Here is a 17,121-nt window from a genome sequence, read left to right on the forward strand (position 1 = left end):
ATGTTTGGCAGGAGCGAGTTTAGTAGCAGGAAATTTCTCATAGGTCTGAATAGTAGCTCTATTTTCATAAAGAGGAACTGTAAATCTTGAAAACGCTCTACCTGTAAACCACCTTTTTTGAAAGTAAGAGGATAACTTTACAATACACAGTCTCAAGTAATTTACTATAATGCTGAAACATCAGAATGTTGACATAATTTATCTTCTTGATGTGTAGGTCATTACGCACTTGATGCAATATTCATATTTCCGTTCTGAATTCAAATGTCAAGTCATGGTACGAATATCAGCTTCTATCTCCCTTCTGGTTTGTCCATCAAAAGCATCTCTTCTATACAAATGCAAGACTTCTAGTTCGCAATATTGTTTTAGTAATGTGCTTATGTTCATAGCATCAGTCGGAGCAGTAACCCTTTGGGGATCCTATGGTACAATTTGTACCATATGCACTTTTCATGGTACATTGCGTTATTTCTCTTCTATTTGAGCTTTTCCGTCCGGGTTTTTTTTGTTTTCCAAGTCCAGAGGCCTTGTAGAAGACATTACGTATGGTTTCAGACCGTCCTGCGTCCAGACACAGGAGGTGATGACGTCATAAGTCAAAAATTTCTCTTCTCATTTTCTAAGCCTATGTTCAATATTTTTTGGCGGGCTTATTTTTCTACGTAGAAGATTGAAATTTTGCACAAACATTCAGTCCACCGAGTAGTATTTACCAGATTTTTTGTTCCGATGTCAGTGTTAAAACAGGGGCGGAACCAGAGGGGCAAAAGTTGAAAAAAGGGAAATTTTGCCGCAAAAAATCCCGTTTTTTGTCATTTTCCCGCCACACATACATGATAGGACCACGTGATTCATACCGTCTGAAAGGCAGTTCCATTCTGAAGAGAACGACGGTCGAATTATTATTCTAGGGTAATTAGGGCCGTCTCAGTGAATTTTTATCCAAATATACATCTGTATAGGGTAAAAGTGGGGCAAAGTAGGGGAATTTTTTCTGGCGGGCCTATTTTTGAACGTAGAAGATTGAAATTTTGCACAAACATTCAGTGCACCGAGTAGTATTTACCAGAAGTTTTTTTCCGAATTCTGCGTAAAAACAGGGGGGGTCCAGAGGGGCAAAGTTTGAAAAACTGGAAATTTTGTCCCAAAAAATCCCTTTTTTGAGGAATTTCCCACCTTAGATACATGATGGAGACATGTGAATGGTACCGCCTGAAAGACAGTTCTATTCTGAAGAGAATGATTGGTGGATTATAGTCCTAGGGTAATTATGGATGTCTCAGGAATTTTTTTCCCTCAGATCATAGTGTTTTATGGTACGTTGGGGCACTGTGGGAATTTTTGATAAAAATTCTCCCTCCCTTACTATTCAAGATAGAAACTTGAAATTTGGCACACACATTCAGTACACCAAGTACTATTTATCAGATTTTTTTAGATGGCTACGATCACACAGGGTGGGTCCAGGGGGGGCCAAAGTTCGAGAAAAAAATTTTTCCCTCCGAAATTTTCACTTTGACATTTTTTTCCCCGCTTCTGGTATATGGTATGAGCATGTAAGTGGTACCATTTGAAAGCCAGCTCTATTCTGAAGAGAACGAGGTATGAACCATGATCCTAGGATAAATAGTGACGAAACAGTAGCTGCTTGAATGAAAGTCTAAAAAATAGGCCAAAAAGCCAGGATCCCCAAAGGGTTAAACCTTTCTGCACGTTGGTCATATCCCGATGCAGACTTTACTGTTTCAACGATTACGTCAGAAATTGATGGTTTTAATGCCTGCAACATTACCTTTCTGGCCACAGCTTCGCCAATTTTTCGTATTTCTTGATGTGATATTTATTTTGGCGTTTTTTTCTGTGTATTTTAAGATACCGCGAAACGAAAGAGCATATTAAGATGTCCTTTTTAACTGTGGTATAATATAAGCCTACATTTTTGGAAATATTTGTTCTCTTAGATACAAATAAATGTGAATATTTCTTATGAGAACATTCTGGACTTCACTTTATGATAATGATTTTGTACATCCAAGCCCCCCCCCCCACAAATTCACACACAAAAAATCCTTTTTTCTTAAATTGACATGTTTGTATTTTAATGAGTCTGAGAAATATTAGAATGAGCTAATTGCAACAATAAATACGACTATGTCGTAAACAATAAAACTGTAAACCAGCAACGTTATCCTTTTTCCCCAGAAGGAACCAAATTTTACTATGTTCCTGATTAGATATAAATCTAAAATATTAAATTCAATTTTGGAGTTGTTGGCCTGCTAGTCTGCTTCTTAAACGATCTCCAACCCTTCGAAACAAAATATCCTCCCGATGCCACTGATTGCAATTATGGTATTTGAATCCTATTTAAGTATATTGTTCCGGTTTTGGAATTAAATGGCCGAATATGATATGCTGGATTTGTTTTACAGATTCAAACATTATTATAATACGCTTATATTATCATTAATTTTCCTTGGTATTTCCTATAATGTTATACATATTAAACATGAACATGTAAAACTCTTATTGCATTATAACAAGTTATTATTTGTTTACTATTTTCTGCTATGAAATTTTGATAGTAGCAAAATATAATATTTGTAAATAGTAGTACAGTAGAGCGTCGATTATCCGAACGTCGGTCAACCGAACGACCGCTTAACCGAACTGTGTACTCGCTCGCACCTGTTACTGTCCCACCCTACCGTTCATCATCCCCCTCACTTCCAAACCAAGTTTCCCACAGTAGTCGCCGCACTGAGCCACCGCTGTCGGAACATTGCTTCTAATGGGGCCTTCATAAGGCAGTGCTGACTGGCCAAGCCGCCAGTCGCTGTGTTTCAACAATCAGCACACTTCTTTTTATGAATAAATTTACTGTACAGTACTTCTTTTTGGCAAATAAACATGTACAGTTCGATTATCCGAACAAACCAGTTTTCCGAACACCCATGTCCCCCAATTACTTCGGATAATCGACGCTCTACTGTATATTTATAAACCCCTTAGGGGTTCATTTCGCCTATGCTTTTAATATTTGCTAAACCTAGCATTATGTTCTATTGGTGTTGTTCTTGTGCCAAATATGCGAAACTTCTGTTTTGTAGAGACCATTACCAAACAGATTTGCTTTCCAAATTTGACTACGAGAAGATGAGCTGCTTTTGTCGTTTCTTTTGTCACTATTTAGTTCAAAAAGGTACAAAATTGCCGTGTCAAAATTGTTTATAAGTTATATTTCTGTGACAGAATTATGTGCAACTTTTTCTCTTGTCTCAAATATAATATCTAAAATATACATTTTTCTTATTTAATATGGAGCGCCGTTCGAGTTCCATTATTTCTTTACACATCTCTTTCATATACTTTCTTTTGGCTTTGTCCGTGTCTCTTCTCAATTCATTATTCAGTCTTCTGTATTCGTTGATGTTCGTATTTTTTGCCCTTCTGATATTACATTTTCTTAAGCATCGCTTTCATTTTCCCAGTACTCTTTCCATTCTGCCAATGTTATTGTTGGTTGTGTCCACTAGAATCTGTTCAACCTTTCTCCAACTTTTTTTCTACATTGTCGACCATATTGCCCATTGCACATAATTTTCCCTCAATCTCTTCTTTCACATCACTCTCGACGTTTCGTAGTCGCTCTATGTTCCATTTTCGATTTCTCCTAAATTTTTCTAGATAGACTTTAACCAGGTTTGCATTTCCGCCACTAGGGGATTGTGATCCGAATCAATATCCGCTCCCAGGAGTGTCTTCACGTCTCTTACACTATTCCTAAAAGATTGCCTCATAAGAATGTAATCTATTTTAATAGCGTTTCTTATCTCCTCAACTTTTCTACGTGTACAGCTAGGTTGTTCTTTTTTTAAACTACGTGGCCACCATTATATCATGATGCCTGCAGAAATCGATAAGCATTTGTCCCTGTTCGTTTCTTCTACCTATTCCAAATGCTCCCACTTACTTATTCGCAGCTTCTTCTTCTACTACGCTGCTGAACTCTCTCACTAGTGCAAAAATGGTGTAATAGATAATCTGAATTTTCATAAAGTGATTTGAAAAACCATAAAGAAAATATATACTGTTTAAAATAGTAATTCCAGTAATCTGTAATATCTTACGTTTCTTATGTATTTGCATCGAATGATTACTTGTTTTTTACTTTACAACATGAGCATTAGCTGCTAATGTAAAACAAATTGTCTATAAATTGCATTTAATTAGGACATTGATGCAAGTTTATGAAAATGAAATGTATAATACTGGTTATATAATAGGGTTTGAGTAATGGTGTAAATATTTACGTCGGTAGCCTTGCAATAGCGTGCAGTTTAAACTGTCAATCTCATCATTTTACTTATTTTGCTTCAATGTTCATGGAATTCAGTATAACATTATGAAACATTTAACAACTGAAATGGTAGTGTTGAAAAGTCAAATTTAACACAGTATTTAGTAAGAATACCTTGAAGCTTGGGTCTGTGGCACACTAGATACCAAGCTCTCCCAGGTTTTCGAGCATTTGGTAATATTTCATTATTATATTGGGTAAAATATTATGAGGAAGAGCTAAATTTAATAAGAAAATGTAAAGGAATATTTCGGTAAAAAGTCCTACGTTTATGACCTTTGTGTTCACGGAGAGCACGATAAAAGGAAATGAATAATAATGGAATAATTGGTAGAATGCGAAAGTGGGTGGAGACAGGAGGACTCAGGAAAATTCAAGTGCACGATTTTCCCCACAAACTACCTCGCCGTGGGCCCGATGCACCAGAGAAAACTGCTCTACACGCTCTATACTATAGATCCTAAAGTCACAAGTTCGTTTTCTGACGAAAAGTCAAAAGGAAAAGAAGGCAAAAGAAGGAAAGAAGAAGTCACATAACCGAAGTTATTGATAGGAATAGAAGAGTTTTAGAAGCTTCTTATATTCACACATGAACGAAATAATATTACTACCTTTATGAGTTAAAAATATACAGAGTGAATCAAAAGTCTGGACACGATGGAATAACTCGAGAACTGAACTTCGGAGTGAAAAACCAAAAAAACACGTGTTTGGTAATATTAAAAAAAACTATCTGACGAAACCAAACTCGACCCTCTAGACCACCTCCTGGGGGCTGGGGTATGGTCAATTTTGAAATTTCAAATGGAAACACCAATTTTTTATTGCAGATTTGGATTCTACGGCCCAAACTATGTAAGGTTTCATCAACACTTTCCGTCGATGCATAATAAGGCACAGTAATCGAGGAAAATAAATGACCCCCCAATACCCGCATTTCGTTTATGAGCTTGGTAGTATTTCCGACCTCTGTTCTCGTTCAGTGTCACTGGTTCACTTCTCTGCTCCTTCTCATCACTGTATAGAATCACACTACACACAGACAGAAGACACAGGGAAAAGCACACCTTCTTCATTCGGGCTTCGGGCAGTATCAGTGTTGCAAACCAGAAAATTCAAAAGCGGCCAGTAGAGGACAAAAAATGAAACAATTAAAATTAAAAGGAAAATTTTAAAAAAGTATACCTATTGAAGTATCTGCTTATTGCACTATGGTGTTTTATGACTTCTCTGTCTGAGATGAAAATATATTGATATAACTGTTTTCTAATTGCTAAAATATGACATTCATTATAGTCGATTGTACCATTCTCTGATAAAGTTAAATTATCGGAATGATCCAACCTTGTCGCGGTAGTAGATCTCATCTTACACAAAATAACACATCACCACTGCAACCAGTGTTATCTTATCTGACGATCAGGATAGTGTAGAATTGACCCTATAACGTGCAAATGTTCGAATGGTGTGAAATTATCAAAAATAGCCTGTAACTGTCAAGCTAATTTATGTTTGAAATAACGGATGAATCAAAAGTCTGGTTTGACTATTGGGTAGGTTAGGGTGTTTATCGTACCTTTTCCGCAGCGGGACGCGAGAGACGGGACCTACAGTTGAAAGTGGAATCCGAACCTCTATTAGGTTTTGGATCCGAGACGTTCCCCATGAACAATTGCCGACGAAGTTCGTCGGACCATCGTCGGTTATTGGGTCGCAGCAGCGAAAAGGGTGAGCTAGTGCTGGTTCAAAGGTGGCTGCGTATTTGTCGGCTTGGCAACGGACACCGCGACGGCCCCGCCGCTGTTCAGGGACGACAGCTATGAGACAGACGGTTGTCTTCGTCCCAGCAGTGGCACGACATCGTCCCCCGAAGAGACGGCATCATAAAGATTTTCGCCATCGTTTCGCCTGACTTGTGCGAGACGAGACTCGAGACGAGACCTTAGTAAGTCTCGCGCGAGTAGTGTCACGAGACTGCTCGCGGTCTCGCATAGTCTTAGGTGGGTGAAATTCTTATGGAATTCGTTCTTTTCTTATTCTTTCTCTCCTTCTTCTTCTTCTTCTTCTTATTATTATTATTATTATTATAGTATAGTATATTATATTATTATCTGCTAGTAGTAGTAGTAGTAATAGGAATTGTGGCAGTAGTAGTAGTAGTAGTAATAGTAGTACTGCTACTACTACTACTAGTAATAGTATAGTAGCAATGGTAGGAGTATAGTACTAGCAGTAGTTTTGGTAGTACTAGAACTAGTAGCAGCTGTAGTAATAGTAATAATTTTAGCATTAGTAGTAGTACTAGTAATTGTAGCATTAGTAGTAGTAATAGTAGTAGTAGTAGTAGTAGTAGTAGTATAACCATTATTTTCATACACTACTTCTATCCGCAAACAAAGTAGAGTTATTTTCTAATGAAATTCAATTATAGCTAGTTTTATTGTACGTATCAGATAATACACATTGTATATATACGTATATATACTAAAAAGAAATAGTAAAAGGGGTTAGTACAAATTTTTAGCATTGTGATTTAACTTCATCTTAACCAGTACTTTTTCTATGTTATTACTTGCATTGTTTTACGAAAAATCTAAATTTTGAATTACTATTGGCATTTTTTAAACAAGACAAAGCGTATATATACATACAAAGGAGAAAGATAAATTCATATTTTGGACGTGTAATTTCAATTTGAAATTAGCTTAGAAATGTGTTTCATTTTTAGTAGTGCTACCAATTCCATAGCATCATCCTCGTATACCAACGGATAGTGAATAAAATTGACAGGGGTTTGGAAGCTCACTGTTTATCTGATTTTGTTTATATAACCACTTCATGTATTCACAATATATCTTTATATTTAGAAGAATGCAGTATATTTAGAGTTATATACTGAACTGTAGGGTTCCTCATGTTCCCATAACATGCAATAACCATGTAAAGTAACACGTGCTAATGGTAAACCAAAACAGAGCAAGCGACGGAACCGAATAGGAGTCGTCCACATTCGCCAGCAGTCGGCAAGATGGAGATCACCGATGGCAGCCGACACTCCAGGATAAAAGAGAGCAGCACACACCATCGAGCATCAATTAGCCCAGGTTGAACGAACCACCTAAAACCCCTCTTACGACGCTTGGTCACCGAGAGGTACCTTTCCTTAAGCCCACGACGCTTGGTCACCGGGTTCCCACCCTCTCTCACGACGCCTGATCACCGTGAGAGATACCTTATCTTAACACCTCTCACGACGTTTGGTTACCAAGAGATACCTCACCTGCAAAAGCCCATGACGCTTGGTCACCGGGTTCCTATCTTAATCTAATCCAATATATTAGAGTAACTACTAATATTTTTTTTTATTTAAGAAGACTTTTATAATAAAAGGTGAAGGGAAAGTCCAAAATCCCGAGTACATTAATTGCTCTACCTTATAAACTGAAATAATTTTACAGTATTCTTAATCTTATTCAACTCTTTTTCGTTATGATAGCCATCAAAATTTATCATCTGCGGGTACAAACAGAAAGCATTAAAAGAAGAAAGTAGATGTTTAAATTCCATTACATTATTATTTAGTTCCGGTTTAGCGAATTGTTAGCGTGTGTGACCCCGACGCGTCGGAACTAATGCCCTGAAACTCATCTCGTATTTGAATGTCAATCATCTGGTTGGACATGGTTTTTCATGAATGTAGCATCAGGAACTTTAATTTCTTACCTCCTACCAAATTTTATCAGTATTTCATAATATTGGGTAACTAAAGAAAACTGAAAAAGAATTTCTTTCCGTTTTATATCTCACTTGCAATTTGCCTCTATCTTATGTACTAAAATTAAACTCTAAACTTCGTATCACAAAAGCCCATGTCGTACTCTGATCGACATTATAGCCCACATTTCAGTCGGTGATACTACATAATACTTGATTTCAGTTATGCATGTGTGTAAGTGGTTTTCATCGTTACGGCAATTATTAGTGCTCTCCATGATATATTTCTGCGTCCATTACTGGTTGGAAGTATTATATAAGTCGAGTATTGGTTTACAACGTAAGAAGATTTTAACTACAACTGAAGTATGGGTTGACGGTGGCTCACTTTTACCTATGGTGCGAGGCGTCTCTGGTTCGATTCCAAACCATATGAGTTTGTGGTGAACAATGTCGTGTTCGTAGTTTTTCTTTGAGTTTGCACATTTTCGTTCACATTCTCATTGCATAAATATCTTTCATTTTCAGATATTTCATTAATCGTCCATTTCCTTTAACTTACAGGGTATGTAATTGAGGGACTAAAATTGAAAGGTTTAATTTACAATTGAAGAAATATTTTTACTTTTACAACTGACTCAAATACTGATATTTTCTATTTCCTTGTTAAACTTATCCTAAATTTTGCTGATGAACAAACCTAATTTAAACATCTTTTAAATTACTTCGAATAACGCACGAGGTCTTGAATAGAATTTTATTCTCAACACAATTTACCTTTATCATTAGAAGTATTGCTTACTCTAAACTACAGCTACCAATTTAAGACAGAAATGGAAAGAACAACAGTGCTATGAATACGAACTATAGTAGAGCCTCTCTTGTCCGCCCTTGGCTGGTCCGCCACTCTGGTTAATCCTACCTTGCCCGAGCCGAGCTTCAGCCGACTCGTCGGTTTCTCATGAAGCTCATTTTCGTCTACTGCCGTCGCGGCATTGTTGTTTGCTTGCTGCTACCGCATATCAGCTTTACTTCCCCGTCATCTTTTGTATCATTTCTTTTGTTGTGCATGTTCTGTACTATACTATGCAGTTTTTAGTGCTTACTGTTCGTTTGCTTTTACTGCAGAGAACAATAGATTAATTTTTGACTTCAGAGATTACTTACAGTACTTTACTGTAAATCCGTATTTTTCTGTATTTTCTGATTATCTGACGTCTCTTGCGTTCCGACCATACCCACAGTCCCAGAGGTAACGGATTACATGGGTTCTACTGTATATGAGAACTGGCTTTTAGCAGTATACCAAGTAAATAATCCGAGACAGCAAGTACTATTACCCTGCTTAACGTTAATTGATGACGAATCAATAATTAAATGTTTATAATGTAAAAACTCATAAAATAAAATTGGAAAATGATAAGCGAGTTTTAATTGAACGATGTCTGGTTATTTTTTAAATAATTTCTATGGATACACAACAGCTGTAAAACTACCATCTACACTTTCATTTTATATACATTCACTGTTAGCCCCGTGCCTTTGTATGCATAAATTTCTCGTACTAGCTTGATGATATCTCCATTCCAACTATTGATTGGCTAAACTCAGTCCTCATAAGGAAAGTCTAATGCGTTTTCAAAACTCGCGCCGGGCCGGGATTCTATTCCTGTAATGCAGCCCAATTGGAGTAGGGTTGACATTCGTCCCAGAAGTTCCAGGACCGTCGCGGAATCGAGATCGGGTGTGTCTAATTTACTGACCAGAACATTTTCTTGGCCACCGCCAAAACTATGAGGGCCACCAACTTGAAAATTTCACCAAATATGCCCCTCAATACCCCCAATATATTTAGCAAATTTCATTCAGATATCTCAATATTTACTATATATCTATATCAAAAAATTCTTAAAATTTTGGTATAACTTGGCCACCGCCAAAACTATGATGGTCACCAACTTCAAATTTTCATTAAATATGCCCCTCAACACCCCCAATATATCCACCAAATTTCATTCAGATATCTCAGTATTTACTATATATCTATATCAAAAAATTGTTAAAATTTTGGTATAACTTGGCCACCACCAAAACTATGATGGCCACCAAATTCAAATTTTCACCAAATATGCCCCTCAACACCCCAAATATATTCACCAAACTTCATTCAGATATCTCAATATTTACTATATATCTATATCAAAAAATTCTTAAAATTTTGGTATAACTTGGCCACCGCCAAAACTATGATAGACACCAACTTCAAATATTCACCAAATATGCCCCTCAGCACCCCCAATATATCCACCAAATTTCATTCAGATATCTCATTATTTACTATATATCTATATCAAAAAATTGTTAAAATTTTGGTATAACTTGGCCACCGCCAAAACTATCAGGGCCACCAACTTCAAATTTTCACCAAATATGCCCCTCAACACCCCCAATATATCCACCAAATTTCATTCAGATATCTCAGTATTTACTATATATCTATATCAAAAAATTCTTAAAATTTTGGTATAACTTGGCCACCACCAAAACTATGATGGCCACCAACTTCAAATTTTCACCAAATATGCCCCTCAACACCCCCAATATATCCACCAAACTTCATTCAGATATCTCAATATTTACTATATTTCTATATCAAAAAATTCTTAAAATTTTGGTATAACTTGGCCACCGCCAAAACTGTGATAGACACCAACTTCAAATTTTCATCAAATATGCCCCTCAACACCCCCAATATATGCACCAAATTTCATTCAGATATCTCAATATTTACTATATATCTATATTAAAATATTGTTAAAATTTTGGTATAACTTGGCCACCGCCAAAACTATAATGGCCACAAACTTCAAATTTTCACCAAATATGTCCCTCAACACCCCCAATTTATCCAGCAAATTTCATTCAGATATCTCAATATTTACTGTTAATCTATATCAAAAAATTGTTAAAATTTTGGTATAACTTGGCCACCGCAAAAACTATGACGGCCACCAACTTCAAATTTTCACCAAATATGCCCCTCAACACCCCCAATTTATACAGCAAATTTCATTCAGATATCTCAATATTTACTATTAATCTATAACAAAAAATTGTTAAAATTTTGGTGTAACTTGGCCACCGCCAAAACTATCAGGGACACAAACTTCAAATTTTCACCAATTATGCCCCTCAACACCCCCAATACATCCATCAAATTTCATTCAGATATCTCTGTATTTACTATATATTTATATCAAAAAATTGTTAAAATTTTGGTATAACTTGGCCACCGCCAAAACTATCAAGGCCACAAACTTCAAATTTTCACCAAATATGCCCCTCAACACCCCCAATATATCCGCCAAATTTCATTCAGATATCTCAGTATTTACTATATATCTATATCAAAAAATTCTTAAAATCTTGGTATAACTTGGCCACCGCAAAAACTATGACGGCCACCAACTTCAAATTTTCACCAAATATGCCCCTCAACACCCCCAATATATTCACCAAACTTCATTCAGATATCTCAATATTTACTATATATCTATATCAAAAAATTCTTAAAATTTTGGTATAACTTGGCCACCGCCAAAACTATGATAGACACCAACTTCAAATTTTCACCAAATATGCCCCTCAACACCCCCAATATATCCACCAAATTTCATTCAGATATCTCAATATTTACTATATATCTATATTAAAATATTGTTAAAATTTTGGTATAACTTGGCCACCGCCAAAACTATAACGGCCACCAACATCAAATTTTCACCAAATATGCCCCTCAACACACCCAATACATCCACAAAATTTCATTCAGGCATCTCAATATTTACTATATATCTATATCAAAAAATTGTTAAAATTTTGGTATAACTTCGCCACCGCCAAAACTATGATGGCCACCAACATCAAATTTTCACCAAATATGCCCCTCAACACCCCCAATACATCGACCAAATTTCATTCAGATATCTCAGTATTTACTATATATCTATATCAAAAAATTCTTAAAATTTTGGTATAACTTGGCCACCACCAAAACTGTGATAGACACCAACTTCAAATTTTCATCAAATATGCCCCTGAACACCCCCAATATATGCACCAAACTTCATTCAGATATCTCAATATTTACTATATATCTATATTAAAATATTGTTAAAATTTTGGTATAACTTGGCCACCGCCAAAACTATAATGGCCACAAACTTCAAATTTTCACCAAATATGTCCCTCAACACCCCCAATTTATCCAGCAAATTTCATTCAGATATCTCAATATTTACTGTTAATCTATATCAAAAAATTGTTAAAATTTTGGTATAACTTGGCCACCGCAAAAACTATGACGGCCACCAACTTCAAATTTTCACCAAATATGCCCCTCAACACCCCCAATTTATACAGCAAATTTCATTCAGATATCTCAATATTTACTATTAATCTATAACAAAAAATTGTTAAAATTTTGGTGTAACTTGGCCACCGCCAAAACTATCAGGGACACAAACTTCAAATTTTCACCAATTATGCCCCTCAACACCCCCAATACATCCATCAAATTTCATTCAGATATCTCTGTATTTACTATATATTTATATCAAAAAATTGTTAAAATTTTGGTATAACTTGGCCACCGCCAAAACTATCAAGGCCACAAACTTCAAATTTTCACCAAATATGCCCCTCAACACCCCCAATATATCCGCCAAATTTCATTCAGATATCTCAGTATTTACTATATATCTATATCAAAAAATTCTTAAAATCTTGGTATAACTTGGCCACCGCAAAAACTATGACGGCCACCAACTTCAAATTTTCACCAAATATGCCCCTCAACACCCCCAATATATTCACCAAACTTCATTCAGATATCTCAATATTTACTATATATCTATATCAAAAAATTCTTAAAATTTTGGTATAACTTGGCCACCGCCAAAACTATGATAGACACCAACTTCAAATTTTCACCAAATATGCCCCTCAACACCCCCAATATATCCACCAAATTTCATTCAGATATCTCAATATTTACTATATATCTATATTAAAATATTGTTAAAATTTTGGTATAACTTGGCCACCGCCAAAACTATAACGGCCACCAACATCAAATTTTCACCAAATATGCCCCTCAACACACCCAATACATCCACAAAATTTCATTCAGGCATCTCAATATTTACTATATATCTATATCAAAAAATTGTTAAAATTTTGGTATAACTTCGCCACCGCCAAAACTATGATGGCCACCAACATCAAATTTTCACCAAATATGCCCCTCAACACCCCCAATACATCGACCAAATTTCATTCAGATATCTCAGTATTTACTATATATCTATATCAAAAAATTGTTAAAATTTTGGTATAACTTGGCCACCACCAAAACTGTGATAGACACCAACTTCAAATTTTCATCAAATATGCCCCTGAACACCCCCAATATATGCACCAAACTTCATTCAGATATCTCAATATTTACTATATATCTATATTAAAATATTGTTAAAATTTTGGTATAACTTGGCCACCGCCAAAACTATACTGGCCACAAACTTCAAATTTTCACCAAATATGTCCCTCAACACCCCCAAAATATCCACCAAATTTCATTCAGATATCTCAATATTTACTGTTAATCTATATCAAAAAATTGTTAAAATTTTGGTATAACTTGGCCACCGCAAAAACTATGACGGCCACCAACTTCAAATTTTCACCAAATATGCCCCTCAACACCCCCAATATATCCACCAAACTTTATTCAGATATCTCAATATTTACTATATATCTATATCAAAAAATTCTTAAAATTTTTGTATAACTTGGCCACCGCCAAAACTATGATACACACCAACTTCAAATTTTCACCAAATATGTCCCTTAACACCCCCAAAATATCCACCAAATTTCATTCAGATATCTCAATATTTATTATTAATCTATATCAAAAAATTGTTAAAATTTTGGTATAACTTGGCCACCGCCAAAACTATGACGGCCACCAACTTCAAATTTTCACCAAATATGCCCCTCAACACCTCCAATATATCCACCAACTTCATTCAGATATCTCAATATTTACTATATATCTATATCAAAAAATTCTTAAAATTTTGGTATAACTTGGCCACCGCCAAAACTATGATAGACACAAACTTCAAATTTTTACCAGATATGCCCCTCAACACCCCCAATATATCCACCAAATTTCATTCAGATATCTCAATATTTACTATATATCTATATTAAAATATTGTTAAAATTTTGGTATAACTTGGCCACCGTCAAAACTATGACGGCCACCAACTTCAAATTTTCACCAAATATGCCCCTCAAAACCCCCAATACATCCACCAAATTTCATTCAGGTATCTCAATATTTACTATATATCTATATTAAAATATTGTTAAAATTTTGGTATAACTTGGCCACCGCCAAAACAATAATGGCCACCAACCTCAAATTTTCACCAAATATGCCCCTCAACACCCCCAATTTATCCAGCAAATTTCATTCAGATATCTCAATATTTACTATTAATCTATATCAAAAAATTGTTAAAATTTTGGTATAACTTGGCCACCGGCAAAACTATTAGGGCCACCAACTTCAAATTTTCACTAAATATGCCCCTCAACACTCCCAATATATCCACCAAATTTCATTCAGATATCTCAGTATTTACTATATATCTATATCAAAAAATTCTTAAAATTTTGGTATAACTTGGCCACCACCAAAACTATGATGGCCACCAACTTCAAATTTTCACCAAATATGACCCTCAACACCCCCAATGTATCCACCAAACTTCATTCAGATATCTCAATATTTACTATATATCTATATCAAAAAATTCTTAAAATTTTTGTATAACTTGGCCACCGCCAAAACTATAATAAACACCAACTTCTAATTTTCACCAAATATGCCCCTCAACACCCCCAATATATCAACCAAATTTCATTCAGATATCTCAATATTTACTATATATCTATATTAAAATATTGTTAAAATTTTGGTATAACTTGGCCACCGCCAAACTATAACGACCACCAAAATCAAATTTTCACCAAATATGCCTCTCAACACCCCTAATACATCCACAAAATTTCATTCAGGTATCTCAATATTTACTATATATCTATATCAAAAAATTGTTAAAATTTTGGTATAACTTGGCCACCACCAAAACTATGATGGCCACCAAATTCAAATTTTCACCAAATATGCCCCTCAACACCCCCAATATATTCACCAAACTTCATTCAGATATCTCAATATTTACTATATATCTATATCAAAAAATTCTTAAAATTTTGGTATAACTTGGCCACCGCCAAAACTATGATAGACACCAACTTCAAATTTTCACCAAATATGCCCCTCAACACCCCCAATATATCCACCAAATTTCATTCAGATATCTCATTATTTACTATATATCTATATTAAAATATTGTTAAAATTTTGGTATAACTTGGCCACCGCCAAAACTATCAGGGCCACGAAATTCAAATTTTCACCAAATATGCCCCTCAACACCCCCAATATATTCACCAAACTTCATTCACATATCTCAATATTTACTATATTTCTATATCAAAAAATTCTTAAAATTTTGGTATAACTTGGCCACCGCCAAAACTGTGATAGACACCAACTTCAAATTTTCATCAAATATGCCCCTCAACTTCCCAATATATGCACCAAATTTCATTCAGATATCTCAATATTTACTATATATCTATATTAAAATATTGTTAAAATTTTGGTATAACTTGGCCACCGCCAAAACTATAATGGCCACAAACTTCAAATTTTCACCAAATATGTCCCTCAACACCCCCAATTTATCCAGCAAATTTCATTCAGATATCTCAATATTTACTGTTAATCTATATCAAAAAATTGTTAAAATTTTGGTATAACTTGGCCACCGCAAAAACTATGACGGCCACCAACTTCAAATTTTCACCAAATATGCCCCTCAACACCCCCAATTTATACAGCAAATTTCATTCAGATATCTCAATATTTACTATTAATCTATAACAAAAAATTGTTAAAATTTTGGTATAACTTGGCCACCGCCAAAACTATCAGGGACACAAACTTCAAATTTTCACCAATTATGCCCCTCAACACCCCCAATACATCCATCAAATTTCATTCAGATATCTCTGTATTTACTATATATTTATATCAAAAAATTGTTAAAATTTTTGGTATAACTTGGCCACCGCCAAAACTATCAAGGCCACAAACTTCAAATTTTCACCAAATATGCCCCTCAACACCCCCAATATATCCGCCAAATTTCATTCAGATATCTCAGTATTTACTATATATCTATATCAAAAAATTCTTAAAATCTTGGTATAACTTGACCACCACCAAAACTATGATGGCCACCAAATTCAAATTTTCACCAAATATGCCCCTCAAAACCCCCAATATATTCACCAAACTTCATTCAGATATCTCAATATTTACTATATATCTATATCAAAAAATTCTTAAAATTTTGGTATAACTTGGCCACCGCCAAAACTATGATAGACACCAACTTCAAATTTTCACCAAATATGCCCCTCAACACCCCCAATATATCCACCAAATTTCATTCAGATATCTCAATATTTACTATATATCTATATTAAAATATTGTTAAAATTTTGGTATAACTTGGCCACCGCCAAAACTATAACGGCCACCAACATCAAATTTTCACCAAATATGCCCCTCAACACACCCAATACATCCACAAAATTTCATTCAGGCATCTCAATATTTACTATATATCTATATCAAAAAATTGTTAAAATTTTGGTATAACTTCGCCACCGCCAAAACTATGATGGCCACCAACATCAAATTTTCACCAGATATGCCCCTCAACACCCCCAATACATCGACCAAATTTCATTCAGATATCTCAATATTTACTATATATCTATATCAAAAAATTCTTAAAATTTTGGTATAACTTGGCCACCACCAAAACTGTGAT

The sequence above is a fragment of the Thermobia domestica genome, chromosome 9 (genome assembly GCF_964235325.1).
Source record: "Thermobia domestica chromosome 9, izTheDome1.hap1.1, whole genome shotgun sequence".
NCBI classification, from domain to species: domain Eukaryota; kingdom Metazoa; phylum Arthropoda; class Insecta; order Zygentoma; family Lepismatidae; genus Thermobia; species Thermobia domestica.